This window comes from Oncorhynchus masou, chromosome 2 (assembly GCF_036934945.1).
Source record: "Oncorhynchus masou masou isolate Uvic2021 chromosome 2, UVic_Omas_1.1, whole genome shotgun sequence".
NCBI lineage: Eukaryota > Metazoa > Chordata > Actinopteri > Salmoniformes > Salmonidae > Oncorhynchus > Oncorhynchus masou.
The window spans coordinates 22,169,032-22,188,524 of record NC_088213.1 but is presented as its reverse complement, the minus strand read 5'-3'; the positions used below and the strand labels follow the sequence as shown (position 1 = coordinate 22,188,524).

The window sequence follows — 19,493 nt, the reverse complement described above, 5'->3', positions numbered from 1 at the left end:
GATTTGTTTACAGTAAACTGCCATATTCCCAATACAAATGACCAAGCCTGGGAGACTGATGCAACCTAAGTGGCAAATCTCTGCAGGAGGGTTTATCTGGCTGTTGTAAAAATAGTTTCACTCCCAATCCCCAGACATCTCTATTGTTGTCTGCTCATCAGTTCCTAATCTAACCCCAGCAGTATTATTATCCAGTATGCATTTAATCTTGTGGTGTGAGTGGAGGTGGTAACTGTTGAAAGATAAACTGTAGCCTACTCCTGGAATTAGCCTCACTCTGCTGACCTAGAGGGAAACACTTACTACCCCCCTTACCCTCCTCTCTTCTCCAAACTCTCTCTTTCCAGGGGGGTATACCATAGATTTCCCCCTCCTTAGCCTCCCCCAGCTACAGTGTCAACACCTACAGCTACATTCACAGGGAAGTCACAGGTTGCTTTGGCAGACTGTAAATTCTCACATCTGGTTCGATCTGGAGTGTTAGTGGCCAGAGGGGTTGGAGACAAGTAGCTGGGGCTGAAGGGATTGGAGGGGTTGAGATGTTTAGGGGCTGTGGCAGAATTGGGGCTCCCGTGTGGCGCAGCGGTCTAAGGTACTGCATCTCAGTGCAAGAGGTGTCACAACAGTCCTTGATTCGAATCCAGGCTGTATCACAACCGGCCGTGATTGGGAGTCCCATAGGCTGGCGCACAATTGGCCCAGCGTCGTCCGCGGTTGGCCGGTGTAGGCCGTCATTGTAAATAAGAATTTGTTAACTGGCTTGCCTAGTTAAGTAAATCAAATCAGATAGAACCTCTATGGTGCTCCTCTTGTGTGAGACACCTCAAACATCACTCATGTCAAGTAAAAGTCTGATGTTTGTAACGGCCACAACTCACTTAATAGGATTTAGATTTTATAATGTGTCATTTTGACATCTGTGGACTCTGATGGCTCTATTGTCTATTAACCACCTGCTGTGATCCTTGTCAGATAGCTGTTCCTCTCATTGCACTCAATGCCTGCTGATTCTGCCCCTCTCCGCTCAGACAACTGTACAACAGCCAGCCTCTCTCTGTGGTCCCTCTGGCTCAATGGTGCATAGAGTCATTTCCTTCTTTGTCATCATGGTTCAAAGAGTGGGAAGAAGGGGGCCATACACCACCCACTGGCATCCCAGCTAGTGGTACTGGTCCTACATTTCATGTCACTCTTTCTGTACATAACCCCTCTTGACTTACAAAACCATATGATGCAACTTTATGTGGAGCTCAGTGTTTGATGTTGTGTGTGTGATAGCTGTCTGGTACTGATGGAAGCTGCATTGGTGGTAGCCTGCCTGCTGTGACTCCGTTACTTTCTTATTGGAGTGAAATTGATTCTCTCTTGCTTTCCTAATTTGGGATTGGGGATGCTGAGATTGAAAAGATACACAATGTGCTCAACCTTTTTATATTAATTGAAATCGGTTGCCGGATCCTGGTGTATATGATCCAAAGAGATGGGACAGCACTCAGGTAAATACACTTAAATATACATGTTTTTGTTGCATGAATCTGTTGGGTAGGAACCCTTCCTCAGCGTGCAAGGCAATGGCAATCAATGTCACAACAACATAATTAGAAATTAACAGTCAGTATTGACTGGGTTCTCTTGATTGGGCCAATACTGACTGTGAAGTTATAATTATGCCCACCTGTGAAGTCTTGTTGTTGTGACATTGATTGCCATTGCCTTGCATGCTGCGGAAGGGTTCCTACCCGACAGATTCATGCGACAATAAAAACATGTACATTTAAGTCTATTTACCGGCGTGCTGTCTTATCTCTGTTACTTGGATACTGCGATTGATACGACTCATTTAATTTAAAAAAATATATTTCACCAGGTAGGCTAGTTGAGAACAAGTTGTCATTTGCAACTGCGACCTGGCTAAGATAAAGCAAAGCAGTAAGACACACAGAACAACAAATCAAATCAAATGTATTTACAGTGCCTTGCGAAAGTATTCGGCCCCCTTGAACCTTGCGACCTTTTGTCACATTTCAGGCTTCAAACATAAAGATATAAAACTGTATTTTTTGTGAAGAATCAACAACAAGTGAGACACAATCATGAAGTGGAACGACATTTATTGGATATTTCAAACTTTTTTAACAAATCAAAAACTGAAAAATTGGGCGTGCAAAATTATTAGCGCCACCTTTTGCTGCGATTACAGCAGTAAGTCGCTTGGGGTATGTCTATCAGTTTTGCACATCGAGAGTCTGAAATTTTTTCCCATTCCTCCTTGCAAAACATCCAATAAATGTCGTTCCACTTCATGATCGTGTCCCACTTGTTGATTCTTCACAAAAAAATACAGTTTAATATCTTTATGTTTGAAGCCTGAAATGTGGCAAAAGTTCGCAAAGTTCAAGGGGGCCGAATACTTTCGCAAGGCACTGTATGTATATACACACACGTGTGTATATATGTTTGTGTGTGTGTACCACAGCAATTGTGCACATGGACGAGGCAGGGTATTTAGCGTGATTGAATGGAAAGGACTGTGTTCCCTGCCCTGGACAATAGAACCTGCCAGCCTTCTGAGAGAGCAGAACTAGCCTCGACACAGCAGGGTATTTAGCGTGATTGAATGGAAAGGACTGTGTTCCCTGCCCTGGATACCTGCCAGCCTTCTGAGAGAGCAGAACTAGCCTGCTCAGCGGCGCTCTGAGCCACTAGGCTTATATTGTTACCTCAACAATGGCTAGCCACAGTCCTCAGAGTTCATCGGCTTGCCATTCTTGTCATGTTGTTCTCCTCTTTCAGCATCCCTCCTTTCTCTCTCCCCAGCCAGCGCAGCGCCTGAGGCCTTTTAATTGGGTTCCAGCAGGTCAGCTTACCTGTCTGGAATGATCATTTTCGCAGGGGAAATTCACAGGATTAGCAAAGCCACAGCCTTTTTAAGATGTTAAGTGTTTTTGTGTTTCAGTAAATCGGGCTGAATGCTGGATAGTCACCCTCTCATTCTCCTCAGCACCTACCCATGATATATTCAGTCTGTGTATTACCTCCGATGGCCTTGTTTTGGCTTTGATCTTTTTGTTCAAGGTTTAGGCTCTTTAGAGATGACCCCGTTTCGTTGATTGTTTGGTCGATAGGCTGTTGGTCTATGAAGATTTTTTTTTTTTTTTAGTCGAGCAGTCTAAAATATGTTAATTTTTTATGGTACATGAGACACCTGTCTGATTCACGCCCATGAATCCATTGAGGAGGCACACCACCAGTACATTTTTTATTTTATTTTTATTTGACCTTTATTGAACTAGGCAAGTCTGTTAAGAACAAATTCTTATTTACAATTACGTCCTACTGGTTACTAGCCCAATGCTGAAACCACTAGGCTACCTGCTGGTTACTGGCCCAACGCTCTAACCACTAGGTTACCTGCTGGTTACTGGCCCAACGCTCTAACCACTAGGCCTACCTGCTGGTTACTGGCCCAACGCTCGACCCACTAGGCTACCTGCTGGTTACTGGCCCAACGCTCGACCCACTAGGCTACCTGCTGGTTACTGGCCCAACGCTCAAACCACTAGGCTACCTGCTGGTTACTGGCCCAACGCTCGAACCACTCGGCTACCTGCTGGTTACTGGCCCAACGCTTTAACCACTAGGCTACCTGCTGGTTACTGGACCAACACTCTAACCACTAGGCTACCTGCTGGTTACTGGCCCAACGCTCTAACCACTAGGTTACCTACTGGTTACTGGCCCAACGCTCAAACCACTAGACTACCTGCTGGTTGCTGGCCCAAAGCTCTAACCACTGGGTTACCTGCTGGTTACTGGCCCAACGCTCTAACCACTAAGCTACCTGCTGGTTACTGGCCCAACGCTCTAACCACTGGGTTACCTGCTGGTTACTGGCCCAACGCTCGACCCACTAGGCTACCTGCTGGTTACTGGACCAACACTCTAACCACTAGGCTACCTGCTGGTTACTGGCCCAACGCTCTAACCACTGGGTTACCTACTAGTTACTGGCCCAACGCTCTAACCACTAAGCTACCTGCTGGTTACTGGCCCAACGCTCTAACCACTAGGTTACCTGCTGGTTACTGGCCCAACGCTCTAACCACTAGGCTACCTGCTGGTTACTGGCCCAGTAAGTTAATAGTTGATACAATGTTTCTAGTTTGCTAACATGAGCTTCAGGCCAGACCCTAGTAAACAGTTGATATAATGTTTCTAGTTTGCTAACATGAGCTTCAGGCCAGACCCTAGTAAACAGCTGATACAATGTTTCTAGTTCCTTGCAGACAGGCCATGCACAGCCAATGTAATTTAAATTATATTTATTTTGATCAGGATTTTTTCTACCTGCAGGCTGCAATGTGTTTATTTGTTGGCAATATTTACATAGTTGGCAATATAAGTTACTTTTAGAATTTAGATTAACCATATGATAATGATTTTGAGATGCGAAAACTTTATTATAAATGAAATTAAACAGTTCCATGTAAATGTGCATATAAAAGTCATAACGGGCTTGCAGATTGGTAGATAAAATTGTCACTACAAATGGAAAAGGTTGCCAACCTCAGGAGTCGCATAACAGAAGAATCTGCAAAGGTCAGCAGGAGGAAGAGGGTCAGGAACAGTTGTTCTTCTTCTTCTGGTTAGGCGATCCTGATCTCTGGCTCCCTCCAGTCATTTGTCTTAATTATTTAATCACAGTGTGCTTAAAGCAGGGATCATCATGTAGATTCAGCTGCGGGCTGATTTTATTATTGTTTTCTAAAGTGGATGGTCGGGGGGCCGGAACATAATTACAAATAATACAAGAAGCCCAAACCGATATAATATTTGATTAAAACATAATAATTTCAAACTTTGCTTACATTTATATATGATCACGTATCTCTGTTATGCGTGGGAATACTTGAACAGATTTCCAAAATTAAAATCACTTTTTGATTTCCTTTTTGTATTTATTGTTTTGAACTTGGGGGCCTAATAAAACCACTCGCGGGGAAATTTGGCCTGTGGGCCACCAGTTGGGTTATTCTTTGTTGTCAGTAGTAGTAGGCTATGCAACAGACTTAACACCAGCAGTCCTGCACTCAGCTTTTACACCCATAGAGGATTAGAGAGCACCCTTATCTCGAGATGCTGCTCAATAAACTCTCAGGTGTCTCAAATAGAAGTCGACTGATTATGATTTTTCAACGCCGATACTGATTATTGGAGGACCAAAAAAGCCGATACCGATTTAATCGGCCAGTTTTTATTTATTTATTTGTAATAATGACAATTACAACAATACTGAATGAACACTTATTTTAACTTAATATTATACATCAATAAAATCAATTTAGCCTCAAGTAAATAATGAAACATGTTCAATTTGGTTTAAATAATGCAAAGTGTTGGAGAAGAAAGTAAAAGTGCAATATGTGTTATGTAAGAAAGCTAAGGTTTCAGATCCTTGCTCAGAACATGAGAACATATGAAAGCTTGTGGTTCCTTTTAACATGAGACTTCAATATTCCCAGGTAAGAAATTTTAGGTTGTAGTTATTATCAGAATTATAGGACTATTTCCCTCTGTACCATTTGTATTTCATTAACCTTTGACTATTGGATGTTCTTATAGGCACTTTAGTATTGCCAGTGTAACTGTATAGCTTCTATCCCTCTCTTCGCTCCTCCCTGGGCTCGAACCAGCAACACAATGACAACCGCCACCATCGAAGCAGTGTTACTCATGCAGAGCAAGGGGAACAACTACTAGAAGGCTCAGAACGAGTGACATTTGAAACGCTATTAGCGCATGCTAACTAGCTAGCCATTTCACTTCGGTTACACAAGCCACATCTCGGGAGTTGATAGGCGTGAAGTCATAAACAGCGCAATGATTGACGCACAACAAAGAGCTGCTGGCAAAACGCACAAAAGTGCTGTTTGAATGAATGTTTACGTGCCTGCTTCTGCCGACCACCGCCCAGTCAGATACTTAGATACTTGTATGCTTGTATGCTCAGTCAGATTATATGCAACTCAGGACACGCTAGATAATATCTAGTAATATTATCAACCATGTGTACTTAACTCGTGATTATGATTGATTGTTTTTTATAAGATACGTTTAATGCTAACAGGCAGTCTCCTTGTGGAGTGCAATGAGAGAGAGGCAGGTCGTTATTGCTTTGGACTAGTTAACTGTAATGTTGCAAAAATGTGAATCTGTCGTTCTGCCCCTGAACGAGGCAGTTAACCCACCATTCCTAGGCCGTCATTGAAAATAAGAATGTGTTCTTAACTGACGTGCCTAGTTAAAGGTAAAAAGAAATAAGAAAATTAATCGGGAAATCTGCGCCCAAAAATACAGATTTCCGATTGTTGTGTGAACTTGAAATCGGCCCTAATTAATCGGCCATTCCGATTAATCGGTCGACCTCTATTCTCAAACTCCATCAGTTTTCTTTTATGGCATGTCAGAGTCCAAAGCACACAGGGAATTTTTATTTGCATGCCTAATCAAAATGTGTTTTCTCATGACCCTCTCTTGTCCCTTTGCAGCAGACATATGGTGAGCAATATGTTTGGAACATTGAATCGCAACGAAATTACTGTATCGAATCGCAATACATATAGAATCGTTTAAATCTCAATACATATCATATCGGCACCAAATTATTATGGTATTGTATCGTGAGGTCTCTGGCAATTCCCAGCTCTAAATAAGTCCCCTCTAGTTCAACGGAGGTTTGTTTCCATTCACGGCATTGAGAGCAGATCTGAGGTACTGAGGAATCAAGGCTGAGAGGGCCTGAGGAATCAAGGCTGAGAGGGCCTGAGGAATCAAGGCGGAGAGGGCCTGAGGAATCAAGGCTGAGAGGGCCTGAGGAATCAAGGCTGAGAGGGCCTGAGGAATCAAGGCGGAGAGGGCCTGAGGAATCAAGGCTGAGGAATCAAGGGCCTGAGGAATCAAGGCTGAGAGGGCCTGAGGAATCAAGGCTGAGAGGGCCTGAGGAATCAAGGCTGAGAGGGCCTGAGGAATCAAGGCTGAGAGGGCCTGAGGAATCAAGGCTGAGAGGGCCTGAGGAATCAAGGCTGAGAGGGCCTGAGGAATCAAGGCTGAGAGGGCCTGAGGAATCAAGGCTGAGAGGGCCTGAGGAATCAAAGCTGAGAGGGCCTGAGGAATCAAGGCGGAGAGGGCCTGAGGAATCAAGGCGGAGAGGGCCTGAGGAAGCAAGGCGGAGAGGGCCTGAGGAAGCAAGGCTGAGAGGGCCTGAGGAATCAAGGCTGAGAGGGCCTGAGGAATCAAGGCTGAGAGGGCCTGAGGAATCAAGGCTGAGAGGGCCTGAGGAATCAAGGCTGAGAGGGCCTGAGGAATCAAGGCTGAGAGGGCCTGAGGAATCAAGGCTGAGAGGGCCTGAGGAATCAAGGCGGAGAGGGCCTGAGGAATCAAGGCGGAGAGGGCCTGAGGAATCAAGGCGGAGAGGGCCTGAGGAAGCAAGGCTGAGCAAGGCTGAGTGGGGCAGAGGGGCTCATTTAATTATGGTCTGTGGCCCTCCTCACTGGGAGGGCAGGACTAATCATTTAGGATCTCTCGCTTGGATGTCGGGGGAGGTATGGGATAGCTGCTTTCAGTGCCTTATATAGCTCAGAGGGGGGGGCGGGGAGAATGGAAAAACGCTTTCAGTATGAGCTTCAATGAATAAAACCACACAGAAATTTTGTAGAAAAGACAATTGACCTATATTTATTAAATAATATAATCTTAGCTTTTAATATCAAAGACGATGAAACAATTAAATGAGGAATTTAGGAGTACTTTTGGCATGGCTGGATTGCCGACCGGGCACGCAGGGCACGTGACCAGGGGCCCCAACTGGGTCCTCATTGATTTTATGTTTGAGCAGAACACGGAATAAGCCATGGCAAAATGAGTAGAATTGTAGGAAGTTAGCTGTCACACTGCAACATTTTCTGGACTCAAAATGTGTAGAATTGCAGAAAATGTTGCTTTACAATTGCCAAAGTCTCTCAGGTCCATGGAAAATGTGTAGAATTGCAGGAAAGTAACTCCTTTTTGGTCCAGAAAATGTTTATTGCTAATGGCACCTGCCTGATAATCCAGTCTAGTACCATGTATAGGCTACATTAAATCATCTGTTATTGGGCTGGTTTCTGGGGGGATTATAGATGGTGTCAGTGTCATCTGATTTTCATTCATCTTGAAGTAGAACATCTTTCTAAAAAGTCACCAGAAATGACCTTTTCAGTCCTACTTCTAAAAATATTGGGCGGCATGCCTCTCTCTTCCGCGACCTTTGCCACTGCTGCTAAAAAAAATATGTAGGGGGAAACACTGCATAGCCATGATTAAATATTGTCTCAACACAGGGCCCTGCTGAAACCCTAAGAGGAGCAATAGCAACAGCTGCTCCACAGATGTCCTGGAACACTAAAAATCACTGTATGTGGCCCAAATGGCTCCCTATTCCCTACATAGTGCACTAATGTTGCCCAAGGCCCACAGGGCTCTGGTCAAAGGTAGTCCCCTATATAGGGAATGGGGAGCCATGTAGATTATGAAAGAAGAGCTGACCAACCACAAGAAAAAGAGAGCAATACCATGGGCCTTGACTCATGCTGGAGGCATTTGCATGCCCCTCCGTCACCTTGGGGGATAATGTCTGTTTTACTGAGAGGGTCAATGCCGTGTGTCATCCACAGTCACTCTGATCTGTGAGCATAAAAAGGGTATAGGAAATCCTGAGGGTTCAGGAATGCACCAATAAAATGACTTCATTGTGTTTTTGGGTGCACAGTTCTATCACCTGATTCAGCGCTGTCCTGAGAGAAGTCTCTGTGATATAGTGGATTAAATCACGTGCTTGAGATAGAAATGGCTACCTAGGTGAAACCTACTACACTGAACAAAAATATAAACACAACATGTAAAGTGTTGGTCCCATGTTTCATGAGCTGAAATAAAAGATCCCCGAAATGTACAAAAAGCTTATTTGTTTACATTCCTGTTAGTGAGCATTTCTCCTTTGACAAGATAATCCATCCACCTGACAGTTGCGGCATATCAAGAAGCTGATTAAACAGCATGATCATTACACAGGTGCACCATGTGCTGGGGACCATAAAGGGCCACTCTAAAATGTGCAGTTTTGTCACACAACACAATGCCACAGATGTCTCAAGTTTTGAGGGAGTGTGCAGTTGGCATGCTATCTCACGGAATGTCCACCAGAGCTGTTGCCAGAGAATTGAATGTTAATTTCTCTACCATAAGCCACCTCTGTTGTTTTAGATCATTTGGCAGTACATCCAACTGGCCTCACAACCACAGATTTTGTAAGCTGGTTTTAGTTTCAGATTGATGGTTATCTACTGTCAAGGAGCAATCATTTCTCGAAAGGAAAGGAATCTTGTGCTGGAATTCTCAGAATGTATTGTCAGTACGTTGGTCTGTGGGTTCTGTTCATTGATCTCTCCTACTGCTGAATTCTCTGAGGTACTGAGCTATGAGAGGTTTGTTTCTCCTGCTGCTGAGAGGTGTCGGGTTGGGCGATATTTTGAAATCATGTTTTTGAACGATATTCCTATGGCAGGAATCTCGTTTATTTTCTTCTGTGTTTATATCCGCTTGTTCTGTCATCTATTTGGTATTGTGTTATTCACTCCTTCTGTGCTGTACACCTTCCCATTTACACCAGAGATGCTCATTTCTCCGGAATGGGGGGAGTTGTCCCAAAAGCGGGAAGGGCGTATTTTGGCAAGAGTGAAACCTCTCGCTTCGCCTCTACTTCTGTTTACACACACGCACACACGCACACACACACACACACACACACACCAAGCCCCTGCCACTACCACTACCAACAACTAAGATGAGAGATTACTTCTTCCTCTCTGACAAGCGGTTTCAACTCGCTATTTGCATTTTAGGTTTGGTCCAACAGAATTAGTCATATGGACACTGAAACATATTAAGACATTATTTCACTGTAATAGAGGGAATTAATCTTTCTAACGAGATCCCTTTTGTGTGTCTCAGCTCCTCAAATTTGCACTCAGAACAGACACTACTAAAATGGGAGTATCAATGAACATTGAGTCTGGAAAATGAATTTTAAGTTTGTCGTGTGAGGAATTGCAGTACCGCTTGCAGCATTGTAGCCAAGGACTCTTACACTAGCTGTCTAGTGGGTTTTTATAAATGTGCATAACCAGTACCGCTTGCAGCATTGTAGCCAAGGACTCTTACACTAGCTGTCTAGTGGGTTTTTATAAATGTGCATAACCAGTACCGCTTGCAGCATTGTAGCCAAGGACTCTTACACTAGCTGCCTAGTGGGTTTTTATAAATGTGCATAACCAGTACCGCTTGCAGCATTGTAGCCAAGGACTCTTACACTAGCTGTCTAGTGGGTTTTTATAAATGTGCATAACCAGTACCGCTTGCAGCATTGTAGCCAAGGACTCTTACACTAGCTGTCTAGTGGGTTTTTATAAATGTGCATAACCAGTACCGCTTGCAGCATTGTAGCCAAGGACTCTTACACTAGCTGTCTAGTGGGTTTTTATAAATGTGCATAACCAGTACCGCTTGCAGCATTGTAGCCAAGGACTCTTACACTAGCTGTCTAGTGGGTTTTTATAAATGTGCATAACCAGTACCGCTTGCAGCATTGTAGCCAAGGACTCTTACACTAGCTGTCCTAGTGGGTTTTTATAAATGTGCATAACCAGTACCGCTTGCAGCATTGTAGCCAAGGACTCTTACACTAGCTGTCTAGTGGGTTTTTATAAATGTGCATAACCAGTACCGCTTGCAGCATTGTAGCCAAGGACTCTTACACTAGCTGTCTAGTGGGTTTTTATAAATGTGCATAACCAGTACCGCTTGCAGCATTGTAGCCAAGGACTCTTACACTAGCTGTCTAGTGGGTTTTTATAAATGTGCATAACCAGTACCGCTTGCAGCATTGTAGCCAAGGACTCTTACACTAGCTGTCTAGTGGGTTTTTATAAATGTACATAACCAGTACCGCTTGCAGCATTGTAGCCAAGGACTCTTACACTAGCTGTCTAGTGGGTTTTTATAAATGTGCATAACCAGTACCGCTTGCAGCATTGTAGCCAAGGACTCTTACACTAGCTGCCTAGTGGGTTTTTATAAATGTGCATAACCAGTACCGCTTGCAGCATTGTAGCCAAGGACTCTTACACTAGCTGTCTAGTGGGTTTTTATAAATGTGCATAACCAGTACCGCTTGCAGCATTGTAGCCAAGGACTCTTACACTAGCTGTCTAGTGGGTTTTTATAAATGTGCATAACCAGTACCGCTTGCAGCATTGTAGCCAAGGACTCTTACACTAGCTGTCTAGTGGGTTTTTATAAATGTGCATAACCAGTACCGCTTGCAGCATTGTAGCCAAGGACTCTTACACTAGCTGTCTAGTGGGTTTTTATAAATGTGCATAACCAGTACCGCTTGCAGCATTGTAGCCAAGGACTCTTACACTAGCTGTCTAGTGGGTTTTTATAAATGTGCATAACCAGTACCGCTTGCAGCATTGTAGCCAAGGACTCTTACACTAGCTGTCTAGTGGGTTTTTATAAATGTGCATAACCAGTACCGCTTGCAGCATTGTAGCCAAGGACTCTTACACTAGCTGTCTAGTGGGTTTTTATAAATGTGCATAACCAGTACCGCTTGCAGCATTGTAGCCAAGGACTCTTACACTAGCTGTCTAGTGGGTTTTTATAAATGTTCATAACCAGTACCGCTTGCAGCATTGTAGCCAAGGACTCTTACACTAGCTGCCTAGTGGGTTTTTATAAATGTTCATAACCAGTACCGCTTGCAGCATTGTAGCCAAGGACTCTTACGCTAGCTGCCTAGTGGGTTTTTATAAATGTACATAACCAGTACCGCTTGCAGCATTGTAGCCAAGGACTCTTACGCTAGCTGTCTAGTGGGTTTTTATAAATGTACATAACCAGTACCGCTTGCAGCATTGTAGCCAAGGACTCTTACGCTAGCTGTCTAGTGGGTTTTTATAAATGTACATAACCAGTACCGCTTGCAGCATTGTAGCCAAGGACTCTTACGCTAGCTGTCTAGTGGGTTTTTATAAATGTACATAACCAGTACCGCTTGCAGCATTGTAGCCAAGGACTCTTACACTAGCTGTCTAGTGGGTTTTTATAAATGTGCATAACCAGTACCGCTTGCAGCATTGTAGCCAAGGACTCTTACGCTAGCTGTCTAGTAGGTTTTTATAAATGTGCATAACCAGTACCGCTTGCAGCATTGTAGCCAAGGACTCTTACACTAGCTGTCTAGTGGGTTTTTATAAATGTGCAATAAGCACAAAACACAATTATATAAGGAATTGAAATTGAAAGATTAGCTGGCTACTCACTAGCACGAGAGATTTTATGTGACCTGTGTTCATTTTCTATAATGCCTGCTACAAGAAGCAGGTAAGCTATTTTGATTTAAATAGATCAAAAATTATTTGGTCTTATGGTTGTGGAAAGCAACCAACAATCGATGTAGATGGTCGATATCCTGCTCCTGTGTTCTGTGCTTATTGAAGTGCAGAACTTGCAGTTTCCTCAACTGCCTTTACTCACAAGGATGCATAGTCGAGAAACAGACTTATCTGTTCTCTTTTGGATCATTTCTGGTTTTGTTTGAAGGATACAATATTCTTTCTTACAGACTAAAGGCCTCGTTGTCGGAATTATATGGTTAATATATTCTCGTCTCTTCACCCCACATGAGTTTGGCAAAGCAAGCCTATGGTTGATATTACGCAGGTGGGTAAGTAGTGAGGGGTGGTAGGCCCAGACAAGTAGGTAGGCCCAGACAAGTAGGTAGGCCCAGACAAGTAGGTAGCCCCAGACAAGTAGGTAGCCCCAGACAAGTAGGTAGGCCCAGAGTCTTTTGGCCACATGTGAATCTCTCCCCTGCATTTACTAAGACCCACATTCCATTGGCCCCACTTAGCTAATGACATAGCTGGGCCTGCTGTGATGCATGGGGGAGGGTGGCCGAAGACACCAGGACCGCGTCTCAAATAGCACTCTTCCCATATAGTGCACTGCTTTTGACCACGGCTCATTGGGCTCTGGTCAAAAGCAGTGCACCATATAGGGAATAGGTTGCCATTTGGGATGCATGCCAGACCATTAGTGGGCCTCAGTGAGTATCGAGTAGCAACACTCTAGGGCAGGGAAATAACAGGGGCCGAAAAATACTTAGGTGCCGATACGATATGAATTGCGATTCTCACGATTCTGTATGTATTGCGATTCGATACCTTGATTTTATTGCAATTCGATGTTTCAAACATATTAACACATAAGGAGTGTGAATACTTTCTGAAGGCACTGTAAGTCCATATAACAGTCGTAAAATCTTAAAGGATGTTCTTTTTTAAAACCAAATCTCTTTTTGATGTAAATGACACCTTTTGTGATTTCATGTTTTTGAGAAACTTACCGCAAATCACTTCCTCATCCTCGTTGTGTAGTATGGGGGCCTTGAATAACCCAAGGTTCCCAAAACAACCCAATACGTCCATTTAGAAATGGCAAAGCTCTCAGTATAGTGATGCAATTCTTTAGATGTACACATTAAATTGTGTCATTCCAAACTTTATCCGCAAAGTTACTTGACCTTTTGCGTGACTTGAGCCATTTCCCCTATCCAGCTGTTGCATTCTCTGTGTAGCCTGCTGCTACAGGTAACTACCAAAATAAAGGAAACGCCAACATAGTGTCTTTATAGGGTTGGCCCACCACGAGATGCCAGACAAGCTTCAATGTGCCTTGGCATAGATTCTACAATTGTCTGGGACTTCCTGTGTGGAAGCACCCCCATGCTTTCAATATACTTTGTATCCCTTATTTACTAAAGTTTTTCCTTTATTTTGGCAGTTACATGTAGAATTGACCGAGGTATCGCTGGAGTCGCAACAAAATATAATTAAATATTGCGGATAAAGTTTGGAATAACATTTCCCCATTCCTCCTCCCAACACTAGGGCCTGCTCCCCTCCTTCTCACAACAGTTGAAGATGTCGTGCCCAGTTGATCACCACGACAATTGCTTCAAATGAACCTAAACTATACCAACAAGAATTTCACATGTATAACAGATTAAACAAGATTAAGTATCATGGGGAGAAGGGGTGAGTTGATGAGCGAGGGGATGTGAACAATTTAAAAAAAAATTGTTATAAAAAGGAGCTGGTCCCTCGAGGCCCAGCGGTTCTGGTGTTAATCAGACTGTTGTTGAAATGAATGGGAGTGGTCAGGGGATAGTGTTAAATTGGGATACCATCGAGTGCAGCTTTATTAAAAAGCCATTTTCACCTCTGGCCGGGAAAGTTTCCCTTGGCACCACATTGTCTGCAGGGCCCTCAGTCTGTCCACCTTGCTGTATGAAACACTGTGGAAATAGTTGGTACATGGAGCCCAACAATGGAGTCACATGTTGTGCATTGTTACTCCACAGATTGCAGTGGTTATATGGCCATGTGAGCCCCACCTCTACACCCCTCCAGGGAATGAGATGGTGTGTTTCCACCAAAGATTACCTTACACTTTCTGAAAGCAGGATTTGTTTCAATGTAGTAAAATCAGCTAGTACTGTAAGCTGTACCAAGGTAGAGACATTTCTGTAGGCTTCATCAGGGTGGACTTTTGAACGCTGTATCAAGCACAATTTAGTTTTCATGTCCAAAGCTCTGGGGCTTTAGAATACAGAATGACAGGAATGCAGGTGTCTTTCATGTAGTACAGATGCAAGATATTAATTTGACCATTTTCTCACAGTTTGAAAATAATCCTACAACAACAGGAAATGTGGATTATATGGCAAATTTTGTGGGGGTTGAAACATTTTTAGTTAAAGCAAATCACGTCTGACATTTTAAAGTGGAAATTACAAACTTTAGAAACCTTTTTAAACCTTAAATACGTTACAAGTTTGAATTTCCTGCAACAGCAAATTAAAATGAAATTAACATCCCACATACAGTGGGGCAAAAAAGTATTTAGTCAGCCACCAATTTCGCAAGTTCTCCCACTTAAAATTAGAGAGAGGCCTGTAATTTTCAATATAGGTACACTTCAACTATGACAGACAAAAGGAGAAACAAAATCCAGAAAATCACATAGGATTTTTTAAATGAATTTATTTGCAAATTATGGTGGAAAATAAGTATTTGGTCACCTACAAACAAGCAAGATTTCTGGCTCTCACAGACTTGTAACGTCTTCTTTAAGAGAATCCTCTGTCCTCCACTCGTTACCTGTATTAATGGCACCTGTTTTGAAAAACACCTGTCCACAACCTCAAACAGTCACACTTCAAACTCCACTATGGCCAAGACCAAAGAGCTGTCAAAGGACACCAGAAACAAAATGTAGACCTGCACCAGGCTGGGAAGACTGAATCTGCAATAGGTAAGTAGCTTGGTTTGAAGAAATCAACTGTGGGAGCAATTATTAGGAAATGGAAGACATACAAGACCACTGATAATCTCCCTCGATCTGGGGCTCCACGCAAGATCTCACCCTGTGGGGGGTCAAAATGATCACAAGAACAGTGAGCAAAATTCTCAGAACCACACGGGGGGGGGCCTAGTGAATGACCTGCAGAGAGCTGGGACCAAAGTAACAAAGCCTACCATCAGTAACACACTACGCCGCCAGGGACTCAAATCCTGCAGTGCCAGACGTGTCCCCCTGCTTCAGCCAGTACATGTCTAGGCCCGTCTGAAGTTTGCTAGAGAGCATTTGGATGATCCAGAAGAAGATTGGGAGAATGTCATATGGTCAGATGAAACCAAAATATAACTTTTTGGTAAAAACTCAACTCGTCGTGTTTGGAGGACAAAGAATGCTAAGTTGCATCCAAAGAACAACATACCTACTGTGAAGCATGGGGGTGGAAACATCATGCTTTGGGGCTGATGGGTTTTTCTGCAAAGGGACCAGGACGACTGATCCGTGTAAAGGAAAGAATAAATGGGGCCATGTATCGTGAGATTTTGAGGGAAAACCTTCTTCCTTCAGCAAGGGCATTGAAGATGAAACGTGGCTGGGTCTTTCAGCATGACAATGATCCCAAACACACTGCCCGGGCAATGAAGGACTGGCTTCGTAAGAAGCATTTCAAGGTCCTGGAGTGGCCTAGCCAGTCTCCAGATCTCAACCCCATAGAAAATCTTTGGAGGGAGTTGAAAGTCCGTGTTGCCCAGCAACAGCCCCAAAACATCACTGCTCTAGAGGAGATCTGCATGGAGGAATGGGCCAAAATACAAGCTACAGTGTGTGAAAACCTTGTGAAGACTTACAGAAAACGTTTGATCTCTGTCATTGCCAACAAAGGGTATATAACAAAGTATTGAGAAACTTTTGTTATTGACCAAATACTTATTTTCCACCATAATTTGCAAATAAATACTTACATAAATACTTAAATTAAAAATCCTACAATGTGATTTTCTGGATTTTGTTTTCTCATTTTGTCTGTCATAGTTGAAGTGTACCTATGATGAAAATTACAGGCCTCATCTTTTTAAGTGGGAGAACTTGCACAATTGGTGGCTGACTAAATACTTTTTGCCCCACTGTATGTACATAAGATTCTACTTTCTCTGTAAGTCTTATTCTCAACATTTATTTAGCTGGAGGCTGACATCTGAGCTGATCAGTTCATTAATACCTTATTATCTCCTTTTCCAGGTATTCATAGCCTTTAGTAAGTGAGAATAACATGCTGGCTGTGATGGAACCATATTCCCTATAGTGCACTACTTTATTTGCCAGAAGAAGTAGTGCACTATAAATTAAAATGGGGTGCCATTTCATAAGCAGCCATGGTTAGTTGTACAGTATGTGGAGGGGTCTGATTAGGCCTAGGTTGCTGGAGTACAGTACACCCCATCTCACCCCCACCTGACAAGCAGGACCGTTTCTGTCCTCACCTGCTGTGTTGGTGCTCTTTCCCACCGTTTCTGTCCTCACCTGCTGTGTTGGTGCTCTTTCCCACCGTTTCTGTCCTCACCTGCTGTGTTGGTGCTCTTTCCCACCGTTTCTGTCCTCACCTGCTGTGTTGGTGCTCTTTCCCACCGTTTCTGTCCTCACCTGCTGTGTTGGTGCTCTTTCCCACCGTTTCTGTCCTCACCTGCTGTGTTGGTGCTCTTTCCCACCGTTTCTGTCCTCACCTGCTGTGTTGGTGCTCTTTCCCACTGTTTCTGTCCTCACCTGCTGTGTTGGTGCTCTTTCCCACTGTTTCTGTCCTCACCTGCTGTGACTGGGCTTCTTGTCGCCTGGCTGTCTTTCACTGCGTCTCAGAGGAGTTTCAGAAATGACTGTGATGTGCAGTAGACCCGTTACCAGAAGAAACCTAAAACCGTCCCACCGGCAGCCTCTCTGGCAGTTATGTTTGAATTGAGCACATTTGACTTTCAAAATGGGGTTGTTGGTGCTAGTATTAAAATCCACACATTAGCAGTGTTTCGGGTTGGGGTGGCGAACCCCCAAAGGGTTAAAAGCCGAGGTGTACAATAGAAGGAATAATGAGTAAGTAGGTGATCAAATTCACAACAGTTATCAGTTACTGTCTATCTTTCAGCTGAATGCAGCAGTTTGATTTGACCTCCTCATACACTTCCTCCTGAATTAGTTTCTTTGCTCCTCTTGCTATCCTTGAAAACTGACATTTGAGTATGATCTTGTGTTATATGAAATCACTATCATGCTCTTATTTGTTTCTGCTTTTCAATTTATGCGGTCTTGTGGTGACTGAGGCTTGATTCCTATTAAGTAATGCTCATTCATTTAACCAGTCATAATGTCCTAATGGTTAGCTGATGAACAATTATCCGACATGTTGAACAGTGTGTTCATTCTCAAGCACTGCCTATTAAAGAATGGCATATGGCCTACTGCAAATATCAGGGCCAATAAATATCTAGTTTTGAGCGTTCTGCTTCATAGTAGCATCTCTATGGGATAATACTGCTCTAGTTTAGTGAAGCTGCTGACACAGTGCATTCGGAAAATATTCAGACTCCTTGAATTTTTCCACATTGTGTTATGTTACAACCTTATTCTAAAATTGATCAAATACAATCCTCATCAATTTACACACAATACCCTATAAGGACAAAGTAAAAACAGCTTTTTTGAAATGTTTGCCAATTTATAAAATAAAAAAACATACCTTAAGTATTCAGACCCTTTGCTATGAGACTCGAAATTGAGCTCAGATGTATCCTGTTTCCATTGATCATCTTTGAGATGTTTCTGCAACTTGATTGGAGTCCTGTGGTAAATTCAATTGATTGGACATGATTTGGAAAGGCACACTCCTGTCTATATAAGGTCCAACAGTTGACAGTGCATGTCAGAGCAAAAACCAAGCCATGAGTTCGAAGGAATTGTCCGTAGAGCTCCGAGCCGGGATTTTGTCAAGGCGCAGATCTGGGGAAGAGTACAAAAAAATGTCTGCAGCATTGAAGGTCCTCAAGAACACAGTGGCCTCCATTTTTAAATGGATGAAGTTTGGTATCACCAAGACTCTTCCTAGAGCTGGTCACCCGGCCAAACTGAGCAATCGGGGAAGAAGGGCCTTGGTCAGGGAGGTGACAGATGAATGCAGCAAAGTGCAGAGATCCTTGATGAAAACCTGCTCCAGAGCGATTAGGACCTCAGACTGGGGGCAAAGGTTCACCTTCCAACAGGACAACGACCCTAAGCACACAGTCAAGGCAATGCAGGAGTGGTATCGGGACGAGGATCTGCAGAGAAGAATGTGAGAAACTCCCCAAATACAGTTGTGCCAAACTTGTAGCGTCATACCCAAGAAGACTCAAGGCTGTAATAAAGTACTGCGTAAAGGGTTTGAATACTTATGTAAATGTGATGTTTCAATTTTTATTTTTTTGCAAAGATGTCTAAACCTGTTTTTGCTTTGTCATTGAGGGGGTATTGTGTGTGCAGTCATGGCCAAAGGTTTTGAGAATGACACAAATATTAATTTCCACAAAGTTTGCTGCTTCATTGTCTTTAGATATTTTTGTCAATGTTACTATGGAATACTGAAGTATAATTACAAGCATTTCATAAGTGTCAAAGGCTTTTATTGACAATTACATGAAGTTGATGCAAAGACCTCTGCAATCCGCCCTGGCATGCTGTCAATTAACTTCTGGGCCACATCCTGACTGATGGCAGCCCATTCTTGCATAATCAATGTTTGGAGTTGGTAAGAATATGTGGGTTTTTGTTTGTCCACCCGCCTCTTTGAGGATTGACCACAAGTTCTCAATGGGATTAAGGTCTGGGGAGAGTTTCCTGGCCATGGACCCAAAATATCAATGTTTTGTTCCCTGAGCCACTTAGTTATCACTTTTGCCTTATGGCAAGGTGCTCCATCATGCTGGAAAGGGCATTGTTCGTCACCAAACTGT

The 19,493-nt window shown here is 43.3% G+C and overlaps 1 protein-coding gene across 2 annotated transcripts in view; it reads left to right on the top strand.

The window, feature by feature from the left end:
- The window catches only part of LOC135556954 (talin-2-like), a 134,870-nt gene that overhangs the window by 20,799 nt on the left and 94,578 nt on the right, over positions 1-19,493 (top strand). The gene's annotated exons all lie outside the window — the stretch shown is intronic.